We start from the raw sequence: 12,730 nt of genomic DNA on the forward strand, positions 1-12,730 counted from the left end.
GTTTTATGTTGGAAGCACAGCTCATAACAGAAGTCAAATCCGCATGACCAATTCCTAAATCTGCATGGGCTGGGTATCAATTCACATGTCGCGAATCAATTCTTTTTTGATTTGAAAGCTCTCGATTCGATAAGATTCTAGGTTCGATTCTAGGTTTTATTTATGTATTTTTGATTACGATCAGTGAATATAGTTTTAATACAAATGCTATTGATATTTGATAAAATGAACAGTAAACATCCCAAACAAATGATAAACCCTTTTATTTTTTTGGCAAACTAAGTGCTGCACAACAGGTTCATTAAAATAAATAAGCAATAGTGCTGCACGATAAATCACATGCGCAAAACAATAATATTTTGCGCAGCTTTTCAGTGAGCAATGGCTCTGTGTAGTAAATGCTGCTCCATGTGAAAGCACCCACATGATGGAGATTTACTGTTGATTATAGAACTGGCTTTACTGACAAGTAGTGCTGCAACGACGTGTCAACGTCATCAATTACATTGACTACAAAAATACATCGACGTGCATGAAATGCGTCGACGCGTCACACTGTTTACATCTCGCGTAAAGGCGGCTTCTGCTCCTGGGAATGGAGAAAGTTGCATTCTATCACAAAAACAGAGACCATGGTTATCCAAAGTATGGAAATTCTTTAAACAGAGGCCAAATAAAATGGTCCTTTGTTCCCTTTGCAAAAACATACATGGTGTACCACAGCAGCACAAAAAAGCACTGAATGACTGACGAGATTACCGTGGTATAAACACTAATAAAAAGACTAATAAAAAGATTCATATTAATCAAATCTTGTTTTAAATTTTTGCTGAAAAAATTCATGGAAAAGGTCAATTTGCGGCTTTTGAATCTTTGAGAATCAAATCGGCCTCATTTAAAAAACAACAACAACAATTTAGATATTTTTGCCCAGCCCTAGTAACACTTTTGCCCACACAAATTTTCAGTCACAATTCACCTAACAACAGTAAGTGTGGCCACTTCAAGAAAGAGCACTTTGATGTCAATTTACCGACAGCCTAACAGTTTTTGTAAATTATTGTCAAAGGTTGGTGAATGGTTTTTCAGAAGTGGTGCTTTAGTGATGAGAAAAGTTGTTGAAATCTTTTAACTGATCATCTTGAAAGCTTCAACCACAAAAAAATATTCTACAAAAGTTAGATTAACTAACAGGGGTGTCCAATTCTGCTCTTGGTAGGACACCATCCAATAAATTCAATTTAATACACTTGAAACAGCAAATTGAGGTCTTTAGGATTAGGCTACCCTTAAAAATATTCTTGTTTGCCGTAACCTGACCGACCCTGTCAATTAAGGACAGACTCAATTTTTTAAAATATTTTTTGCTTTAAGTCCGACCGACTTGCCGGTTGTAAATTTGGGTTTAGACAGCCCAAGTTTTTTTTTACTCTTCAAACAACTAATACAAAAGCAATACAATAATTATATTTTAGTAAGTACTGTAAATATATAAACTGGCTAGGCCTACATACAAACAAAGGCTACGTTCTTTCTTAAAAAAACCTGTGACGTCATCTATGTTTACACGGATGTCACACTATGGCCTGTGCGTTCGCTTCGTCTCATACTCTCATTTATTGTCAGAGTCAATGGTTTATGCTTGGTAATGATTGCTGCGGCTGCAGTAAACAAAATGTTTGCGGTCACTGTTCAAAGTCATACGGTTTTGGGCACCATAATACATCTAAAAAATTATTTCAAACAGCTCGACACTGCTTTAACTGAAAAACTGTGTCCAGATCTTTGCACATCCCTTCTCCCGTCTAGTCTAAAACCATGACCGTGTCGACTGTCACTTAATGTTCGAAAATCTATTGCACGAATCGATTGAACCAACCAACACAAGTTTCGAAACGAAAATAGGAAATAGATTTTAACAACCTTCTCTCAGAGCATGTCCAGGTTTGTTTGTTTTTTTGTTTTTGTTTTTAGCGTGTCCAGTTTTTTTTTTTTTTTTGGAACACGCGTCACACAGCAACTGCAGCTTCGGACACACGCACAACAGCAAATAATACTTCTGCACAATGTTTCTCTTTTTACAACAGAAATGTGAATTCTGCTGGTATTCAGACAGTCTCATGCATACAGAAACAGATTCGGGCTAGAATCGCCAATGCGATTTTTTGTTGTTGTTGAAATTTTGAATCATAAACACAACCATATTGAAGCCTGCACTAAATGTTTTGCATTATGGCTGTCCACTTTGCTTATTGTTTATCAAGAATGTTGCACTCCTGTTTAACATGTTCGTTTATGCCCAATATTAGTGTTAAACTGTTGGACTTTAAATGAAATTACTATTGATTTCACGGTTGACTGATTATGCAGAACATTTAGACTAATAACTTCCGTGCGCAGATGCGGCAAATTTGTCACAGGACACGCACTATGACAGTTGCATCCGACTATATATGAACTAGCTGTTTTAAATACAGTATTTTTATATTTAACGTTAGTTTATCAGTATGTTTTAAAGTATATTTTTTTGATTATTGGTGATTCCATAGGCTCTATCGCGCACCTGCACAGTTTAAAACACCAGAACAAAGAGTCTCTCTCTTGCTCCACCCATGTACGATAAGATAGTGTATTGTCGATCTCATGGGCTGACGATATGACGATTTGAAAAATGACCATATCGCCCAACACTAGTTATTTGTTTTTGTTTGATTTACTTTCTGTGACAATGCCTACAAAATCCTCAATTATTCTAGAATTAATTATTTCATTTTTGACTTGTTTTCATAATTATGACTTGCATTTTGAAGTTTTTTTATGATACATTATTATAGATAAAAATGGATTAAAAAGAGAAACTTTTGATTAAAAAAAAAAAAAAAAAAAAAAAAGAGTATTTGGAGTACAGCCTGTATCAGTAAGAAAGAAGAAGTCCACATCCACATGAAGCCAGAGCTTTCACTCAGTGTTCATGTTTTTTGCCGTTACGTGATATAGCGGTGTCTGACTAGGTTTGAGAAGTGGGTTGATGACATCATTTCACAAAATGCTTCCAAAATGCATATTGGCATTTCTGGATGAAATGCCAATATGATACAATTATAAACGTGTCTCCTTTTGGACAGGGCCTTAACTTTTTATTATTATTATATATTTTTTTTAATAACAACTTATAGCTGGAAGAGCTTGTTTGTACTTCTCCAAAAAAATTTCATGGACATCATTTGAATTTATGAAAAAAAAAACAACCTCTTTAGTTTCAGTGCAAACGTACGGCTCATTCACAGACTAACAGCCATTATTCTGATCATGGTCTTTTGTTAAATGTGTAGGTGGACTAACACGTCTCTTCATCTCGAAACTAGCTTTATGTAGGGCAGCTATACTTCTGCCTCCCTGCACTTGATAAATACCAACACGTGGTTTGGAGCTAAAACCATATATTCTCTGAATGGCTTCCTTAAACGTAACTTATCTCTCTCCAAGATTCAGCAGCTTCCTTAGGCTAATCCAAATGGCTCAGTTCCCTAGTAAACAAGGTATCTGATTGAGATCAACCATAGCTTGGTATTTCTCCACTGCATAATAGTTGCAAGCACACATTGGAGACAGGGTGTCAGTACAGGCTGCATGTTTTCAATCAAGTGTTTGTGTGTTGGTATAACATGGGAAATCAATAATCTTTAATCAGTAAAATGAAAGACTGCCATTAGTTGTAAATTCATAAAGTCTTTTGGCTTCATGCTGACAATTTTAATTTTGCAGGTTTATTCTGATGATGTTAGACATTCCCTGTTTTGCCTCTCAGGAAACATTTAAAAATGTTAAAAATACTTGTGGTGCTTATTTTTGGGGAAACCTGTCACAATTTTGTTTTCAACATTCTTTGTTAAATAGAAAGTTTAATTAATAGCATTTATTTAAATTTGTCATAGTTTGTAACATTTATAAATGTCTTTACAGACACTTTTGATAAATTTAATGTGTCCTTTCTGAATAAAGTTTTGTTTAAAACAAATCTTGCTCCAAATAGTGTATCATGGCTTCTACAAAAGAATATTAAACAGAAAAAAAAACAGTTTTCAATATTTATAACAAAAATAAATGCTTCTTAAGCACCAAAACAGCAAATTAGAATGATTTCTGAAGGATCATGTGACACTGAAGATGTGTAATCAAATAAATGCAGCCAGGGTATAAGAGTATAAGAGATTTTTCCAATACATACCAACAGTATAGCTTCATTTGTTTGATTGGTATCACACTTTACTTACACATGTGCAGCTTAAAATGTTTAATATATAAAACCTTTGGGAATCCTTATTTTCACACATAAAAATGAGCCAAACCCAAGAGGTGTCATGCAGTTTTGCATTGCAGCCCTCACGCTCTGATATATAATTTCACACGTTGAATCCAATTAGTTGCAATAATTATGTCCTCAGCTCTCTTTTCAGGCCTTTTGTTCGCTCCTGTCCAACCTTTCGACCATTGTGCCTTCTCTACTCTTTTTCCTTCTGATAAGCAGTTTTTAGCGTGTGCAACCTTATCGAGTTTTGCCTCCGTTGACCTTCATCAGTCCCACACGTCTTTTCTGCCGGTCTCAGATGACCCAATTAAACTCTTTCTCTAATTCTGCACCGTCGTTCTCACCGGATTCACTCTGGACCGCTAAAAGGGTGAGAGTCAAGGTTCAGGAAAGGGCATCTCCATGGTGAAACACTGATGTGTGAGAAAAATATGCTGTAATGATAGTCTAGCCAGAAAGTAAGCGGAGACACTGCCTTATGAATCAGTCATACCGTTGTAAATGGGCAGCAGGAAGAGAATTTGATAGAGGATTCCTTTTAAATGCGTTTCTCCTCAATCCAGATCCCCCAGGATGAGGCTGAAAGAGATCCCTTTGTCTAATATTAATAAGACACTTGTGCTCCTCTTAGAGAAAATGTTTAAAATTAAAGTTTTGAAATGTTTAATTTGATAAGAATATAAGAGAGTTTTATATTCCTTTTGGAGCTCTGTATATGCTTAATAGTATCATTACTGCTTTTTGCAATGGATTCAAATGATTACGTTTTTCCAGAGGTGTTTTTCTGTTTTCAATTCACTGCTGAGACTGAATCAGAATGCAGGCAGTACATTTTGACAGCAGAATTGACAAGAAGTGTACAAAGAAAGAAATACATTTGGGCTACAGACCTGTCAATTCACAAATACAGGAGCAGTGGATTGTAAATGTATGTTTTTGACAGTTATAAAAAAACATTATCAATCAAAAGTAATTGCTTGTGTCATTCCTGTGAAGCCAGTAAGTTGTTAGAGAATCACAAGGTTATATTTTCATGTCATACTCTGCAAAAATACTTTTTGGTTTTGGACTTCCAAGTCAGCACTTCATTTTTCATTCAAGCAGCAGCAAATCTTTAGGTGCACCAGAGTAAAATTAGCTTAAAAGATGGATTTAAATTTGCCTTGATGATAATTTTACAGTGCAGATCACCTTTAGCTATTGCTTTGGTATTCTTTTACCTTGATAAATAAAACTGGCAAGCTGATGGAAACTGGTTCACACTGACTTCCGGATGGCTGACCAGTCAAATTGGAATCAATGAGACTTGGACAAACATTCTGTAAGAGATCCACGAGTGGTTAAGTCTGATGCTGTACTTCAACAGTGAAACTGATCGCCCCTGAGCTTGTTTACTGATAGGTCCTGTTTCCACCTCTTTGTAGATGTATTTTTTTTTGTGATTAGGTCAGGGGCGAGAATAGGCAGAGCTGTGCTGTGTTTCTGGACTCATTTGGGATTGATAGTGTTTTCACATCTGTTATTTAGTCACTTGCATTTTTGACTACCTTCATATGCTTTCAGTGATTTGATCGGAAAGGATGACAAAACAGATTTTGTATGTTTGCTTTATTTTTACAAAATCACACATCTTCTTTTTTTTATTGTGAGTGTGCAAAAATAGAAGTGATTTTTTTTGCGGATTATATCTACTCCAAAAAAATAAAATGAAAATAAATAAAATGATTCAGCTGTTCGATCGCACTAGCACCTTGCGCACACTGCCCCCGCCCCCCACATATTCTAGTAATTCAAACTTTCATTGCAGTCTGTTCATAATCAAAATAAAATACAGTCAACCAAACATATAAAAGGTTACACTGGTCAGTTTAATTAGGCTGTAGTATAACGGTCCACTCTGCTGTGATGATCTTTACCGTCTATATGAAAATGCTTATGATGTACAAGCCTAGTTTACATTATAAATAGTAGTTTAAGATGCAAATACATTGGAAATATGGAAACATTTGGATTTGTGCCGAATAAGACGTGAGCAATAACCTCTAACTTCTATCCAAACCCGCGCCTGTTCCGTCTCGCACGCACGTCACGATCTAATGCCAATTTTTTTTTTTTATCAAATAGGCCTACCAGAACGCAAAAATGTACACGGGTCATAATACTCACATAAATATTTTTCATGTGAGCAACAGTTTGTTTTGCAGCAGTGCTGATGGAAGCCATAATGTCAATTAAAAACACTGCAATTGTGTTTTAAAATACTACGACGAGCACCACAAAGCCATTTAAGAGGCATGTTTAGCAGTATCCATGACGGGATTGGAAAGTGTCAGCATAGTATCATTTTATCAAATGATCATAATAATAACATCTATTAATTTTATAATCCTGCTACTAACATTTTATTCATACTAAAACCCCTTTATTTCATGTGAGAGTGTTTGAGAGTAGCTTTTGCACATCCTCTCATGCCGGTGAATGCATGCCGCTGAAATAAACTTATTTAGCAGCATTAAGGTTAACGATTAATCGATTAATTGATCGTTAATTTAAATGACGATCGATCATGGAAATTAGCGAAAAATGACATTTAAAAAAAAATGATTAGTTCATGTACTCTGATATCTGAACTCTTTCCATTTTTATTTTAATAAACCTAAATGTCACCTTAACTCAACAGGATGATGATCTCATGATGAATTGAAACCAGTGTCTCATGTTATGCATTTGGACAAACAGTTGCTTATTTTTTCAGGAGAAATGGAAAGTTACTCACATGTTTACAATCCAAACATGATTTATTTATTGACCCTTCATTGCTACATGGCACCAAGTAACAGTTTTTTTTCCTCTTTATGTCCAGACTGTAGAGACTCCTCCACTGCTAAGGGTTCACATTGGAGCAAGACCTGATCACATGGTAAGCCAAGAAAAGATCTCTTGTTCTTTTCTAGACTGCAGCTATTTGTTTTGGTCAACTTCAAGGCACCTTGAACCCATACACATGTAGTCTCGTGACCCATGGACGGCTGTGACTGAATTATGGAATGCCTGAGTGTTGAATTTGATAGTCATTCATCTTTTTATTTTATTTTAGAAGTAACAGACTGTGCAGAAATTTAGGTTGAGCACAGTGATGTTGTACCAAATACTGTACAGCAGCTTCAAAAAGCAGTTGCACAATATATATGGCCCCATGCACATTATTCCCATGTCCAATTAGATTCTATTTTCCATCGCTCAAAACACTTAGTTTAATACTATTAAATATAATCATTAGCAAATGAGTAGTTATCTATTTTGTCATGTTGTCAAATCTAAATTCACTTGTTGCATTTAAAATTATTTACTTTAGTTTTCTTTTTTTCAAGTAGCATTTATGTATTTATGCATGTATTTTTTTTTACAAATAGGAATTAAAATATTTTTTTAAATATTAAAATATTTATTTTTTAATTTGAAGTAGCATTTAAAATTAATTTGTTGTATTTTTTATTTTTTAAGTAGCATTTAAAATGCTTTATTTCAGTTTTGCATATTTGCATAATATTTTAAATGGTTGACTTTAGTTTTTATTTTAAATTAAAAATAGTATTTAAAATGTTTGACTTCAAGTTTATTTTATTTTAAAATTGATAATTTAGCTAGCTTTTTTTGATATATATATGGGCCTTTTATTTTGAGAGGAGAGTGGAGAGATGACTGGAAAGTCCAAGGACCTTGAGGTGGGAATCGAACTCTGGTGCTCTGAGCGCAGTTGCACTATATGTCGGCGCAGGCAGCTTTTTTAAAGTACAATTTTATAATTTATTTTTACCCTAACGGTAATATTAAGATGATTGAGATTTTAGTAGCATTTATAAATGATTAACTTCCATTTTTATTTTTAATTTCAACAAAATACTATAAAATCGTGAAAAAAAAATCTCTTTGTGTCTTCTCTGTGCAACACAGTTGTAATATAAGGGCCTTTTGTACCGCCGGAACCTTTTTATAGTACCAGCACTAATCGTGGAACAATTGTGGAATAGTACCGCCGGAACTAGGTGTGATTTTAGTACTGGACTGCCTTTTTCGGGAACCAAATTAGCTCCTACTCCAGAGCAGGGTCTGACCTGCACAACTGGTACTACCTGTGACGTAAGTAGACATTGATTGGCCAGATGCATTCAAAAATGCCCTCACCCGCCATGATTTAAAAAGCTGTGTAACATACTGTAAACATTGTGTCAACTTATTTTGCAAGTATGGTGATCAGCAATAAATGTACGGATGCTGAAGTGTACTGCCAGTTGTTGTTGGAGATTCTTAGACCTCCTTTCCATTCATTCAGTGGCTTTATGTATACTTCGACATTCCATGTCCATTATTGTGAAACCCGCGAGACACAACATCCTCCTGTTGTTAATATTGTTTTTCTTTGTTTACGTTGTTGCTGTCACCGGCTTACGTCACATCCTAGTACACACTGTCAGGTGCCAATGCAACCCTTCAAGTTGGCGCAAAATCGTTCCAGTACTTTAGTACTGTACATTTAGCTCTTTAGTTCTACATTTAGCATCCCTCGTTAAACTAACTCCCTAGGTGCGTAACCAAAAGTATGTCAAATTAACATGTTCCTGTTCCATAGTAATTCATTTTGTTCAGTCAAGACAAATACAGGCTAATTATCTGTAAACATGGAGAATAGCCTTTTTGCATCATGCACTACATAAATAGCTCTACTCAAGCTCGCCTTTATATTGTTTCCGAAATGTTCTACTTGAAATGTGTTTCTGTAACAAAGTGAGTTCGGAGCTTGTCATGCATAGTTTGAAAACTAATTATGAATGGTAATTAACGTGAGTTCTTGAGTGCTTGCCATTTAAGGGACAGCAGTTTTGACTGCCTCTTTTTGAAGCTGAAATTACCTGTAATTTACTCGAGTAGTGGCAGTTCAACCTGTCAATCTGAACCACTTCACAAACCCCCAGAGACCCCTAAACCCTTCACAAGAATTGCCTCTCAGTTTGCCTGTTGACTATTCTCTTGATAGTTCCTCTCCAACAGGGTGTATTGTTTCAGGTATCAAGGTGCGTGAGTTTTGAGCGCTTCATTGAATTGTAGCAGGATGGACAAGTTTGATCAATCTCTGCTAAAGCAATTTTGGCAGTGAAATGGTTTATTCTTTTGGTCTTATTATGGTTGCTTTTGAAATCACTAAATTCTATATATAATTTTGAACCACTATAAATGCTATTTTTCACTCCAGATCTTTTTGTCACTTTCTTGAGAGTGTTGCCATAGAAACACTGAGAATAAAGCTGCTAGTATTGGGGCAGAGATTGGTTTGGCTCTAAGCTGGTGGAGACTGAAAGAAAATCGAGGCCTAATAAACCTCTTAACTCCTGTATTGGTTACAGGCCTTTTACAACATCATGGGCTAAAATGACAAATTAAGGTCTGGCGGTGCTGGTGAGTGAGATTCAGGGCTTTCATGTATAATCATACCCATTTTTGGACATGTTCATCATGTGGCTATCCAGAGCTTGTCTGAAAATATCTGAAATGTAACAAAAGCCAATATATTGCACTTAGAAAGAAAAGATACACATCTGTTGCGAGTTGTGAAGGTGCTGTGCAGGACTGGAGACAGGGGAGTTTGCTTTGGTGTAGCCTCAATCCATCATGTAATCTGTGGCCACAATTCCTTTACTAGAGCTGTATAAAAATATTGAATTTCCATGTTTTGGCTTCAGGCAAAAAAACCTACCTTGTATGGTTACGACACCAGCTTTAGAAAACAATGTCAGGCTTACCTCTGTCTAGGTTGTTTTTACGAGATCAATCTTTTAGAGATTTAACCGTGAAAGGGGTGCCTAGGTGATACTTTAAAACCCGCTGCTTTTATAGAAACACAGCCTTGCTCACTTTCATTAACTATTTATTATGTTTATTAAATGTGAAAATACCTACATTATTAAAATGCAGATGAAAGGTTATAGCTTAATCCAGTTTGGCACTTATCAATAAAACATCAACAAATCAATTTCAATCAAGTGCTAAGGGTGTTCTAGGGATAGAAAAATGTACGTTTATATTCAAACTCGACTAATGGAGGGCCGGGATTTTCTGAAAAACTATTTGACTAACTGACTAATTGATATTTAAGGTATAATTAGGTCTGGGAACAGGGATTTTTCAGATGTAGTTTAACTGTTTTTATATTTTACATCCAGTCTTAAAGGTCCTATGATATGAAAATTTCACCTTCTGAGGTTTTTTAAGATTAATATGAGTTCCCCTAGCCTGTATATGGTCCCCAAGTTTCTAGAAATTTGAATCGGTGTAAATCGAGATTTTTCCATCTTTCTCTGCCTTTGAGAAAATGGAAGCTCAAACGGGCTGATCTTGAATCTCCTCGTTGTGACGTTGCAAGGAGAATTGTTACCTCCCCTTTCTCTGCTTTGCCCGCCCAAATATTTACATATAATTCAGCACAGGCGTTACAAACAGACTTTTATGATATGGATTCGACAGCACCGGCACAAACAGTGAGTAACAGTGTTCATTAATGCCTGATCTGTGATCAGTGATTTCTGATGTGTAGCTAATCATTCAAGTTCACACAGACTTTCTTTCTAAATCGTTTAATACTGTTTATGCATCAGTGAATCAAGCATTGACTAAACGATCAACTTCACGTTGTTTCTCTTAGTAGCATGAAACAAATCTTCTATTTAAATTGTGATTTAACTACAGAGAGCGATCAAAGAAAGCTCACTTTTTTTCTGGAGCTGTTACACATCGCGAGTATATCTGCACACTTGCCCAAACTGCCGTTACAATGAATGACGCTATTATGCTGCACAACAAAGCTCTTACTGTATTCATGTGTTTGCTGTTAGCTGTGGTGAAAGCATTTTGTGAGATAACATGTTGCAATAATGACGAGATCACTGCATTAACGCGATAAACAGACTCTGTCTACTTAATACTCATCACTGCAGCCTTTCATGTGATGGGAAAAGATCGAACATTTTTTTATATAATCCACACTTCCACGATTCGTTAATCTCGACAGCTGTAATAGTAAAAAAAAAAAATATATATATATATATATTTGAGAGGGGTTCCACATGAACGCATTTCGAATGCAACGATGTCAGCCAATCACAACAGTTGTGGTTTACTCGGAGTCTCACAGCAGACACGCCCCTTCAAACAGAGCATTCAAGCCAGAGGGCTAATACCAGGATCTAAAAATTCTAAATTTTAAATGTAAAAATCATACTAACAATATAAGTACACCTAAGGAAACATTAAAACGCATTCAAAGAAAAGGAAATAATCCATGTCATGGGACCTTTAAAGTATAGCGTGACGCATGATTAAAAAAAAATTCAATCCATAAACGAAAAGGGATTCATAGTGACAGTGGTTTGCTATGCCAGATCAACCAGATGGCATTCATTTTACATGAGGATTGGCAATTTCTGGGGGAAATAAATGGGTGCAATCGTTTGTCAACGGGGTCAACTCTATGAATGTGAGGAGCAACTACTAATGGGAGCATTGGGTTTCCACACTCAAGACCACTAGGACCAGACTCAACCATCTCTGATATTTTTTTTTTCTGTGTGAATGTGATTAAGAAATGTTTTCATAGTGCTTTGATTACTCATTTTAAAATGGCTCATTTTAACTTGACTTTGTGACAAACTTTAGCCACAGGCAGTTTTGAAAATGACAGAAATCGTAATAATTGCCATTTCTTTCAAGGTTTTTTTTTTAACTATCAATTTTTTTCAAGGAATCGTGACAGCCCTAATTGTTAGAATATTTCACAGTATTATCCTCCCCCCTCCCCCCTTTTATCTATCTATCACCTCCCCAGATTATTTGCCATAAATGTTAACGCAACTGTCATTTAGTGATGAATATGCAAAATGTAACCTTTGTGCCTGAGCTGCTGTAGCTCCATCTGAATCACACGATGGACTTTTTTATATCTGCCTGCTTCCTGTCTGATGTAAGATCCTCAGAACAATAGAGAAGGTGTTTTGCTTATCAAGCAGGTGCATCAACAGTTGTTAACGAACACCCCCCCCCCCATTACCTTATTTCAACGCATGGGGGATGGGAAGCATCTGTTGGAGCCTATGTCTTTCTTTACGAGAGAGAGAGAGAGATGAGGAAACCGCCTCCCATACGCCACTGAATTGTGAATTGTCCCTTTGGTGTGTAGGAGGAAAGACTTACTGCTCTTTGAAAGGAAACCGTGACATCTGTTTCCTTTTAGCTAGGTAGCATTATGAAGATTGACAAAAATGTTGTGTGTGCTCAAGTACGTGAAGTTTCAGTTTCGCTAGGTAGACTTTCTGAAGAAGGGGGGGGGGGGGATCTTTAAGCACATTTTCAGTGTGAATCTTGGTCCCCTGC

General features: G+C 36.0%; 1 long non-coding RNA gene across 1 annotated transcript in view; it reads left to right on the forward strand.

The window, feature by feature from the left end:
• Nucleotides 1-12,730, forward strand: part of LOC113073144 (uncharacterized) — a 43,602-nt gene that overhangs the window by 12,653 nt on the left and 18,219 nt on the right. Inside the window, exon 2 of the long non-coding RNA XR_003280452.1 lies at nt 7,173-7,229. This is a non-coding gene — a long non-coding RNA (uncharacterized LOC113073144). The remainder of the gene's footprint in view (nt 1-7,172; nt 7,230-12,730) is intronic.

Source organism: Carassius auratus, unplaced genomic scaffold, assembly GCF_003368295.1.
Source record: "Carassius auratus strain Wakin unplaced genomic scaffold, ASM336829v1 scaf_tig00011396, whole genome shotgun sequence".
Taxonomy (NCBI): Eukaryota; Metazoa; Chordata; class Actinopteri; order Cypriniformes; family Cyprinidae; genus Carassius; species Carassius auratus.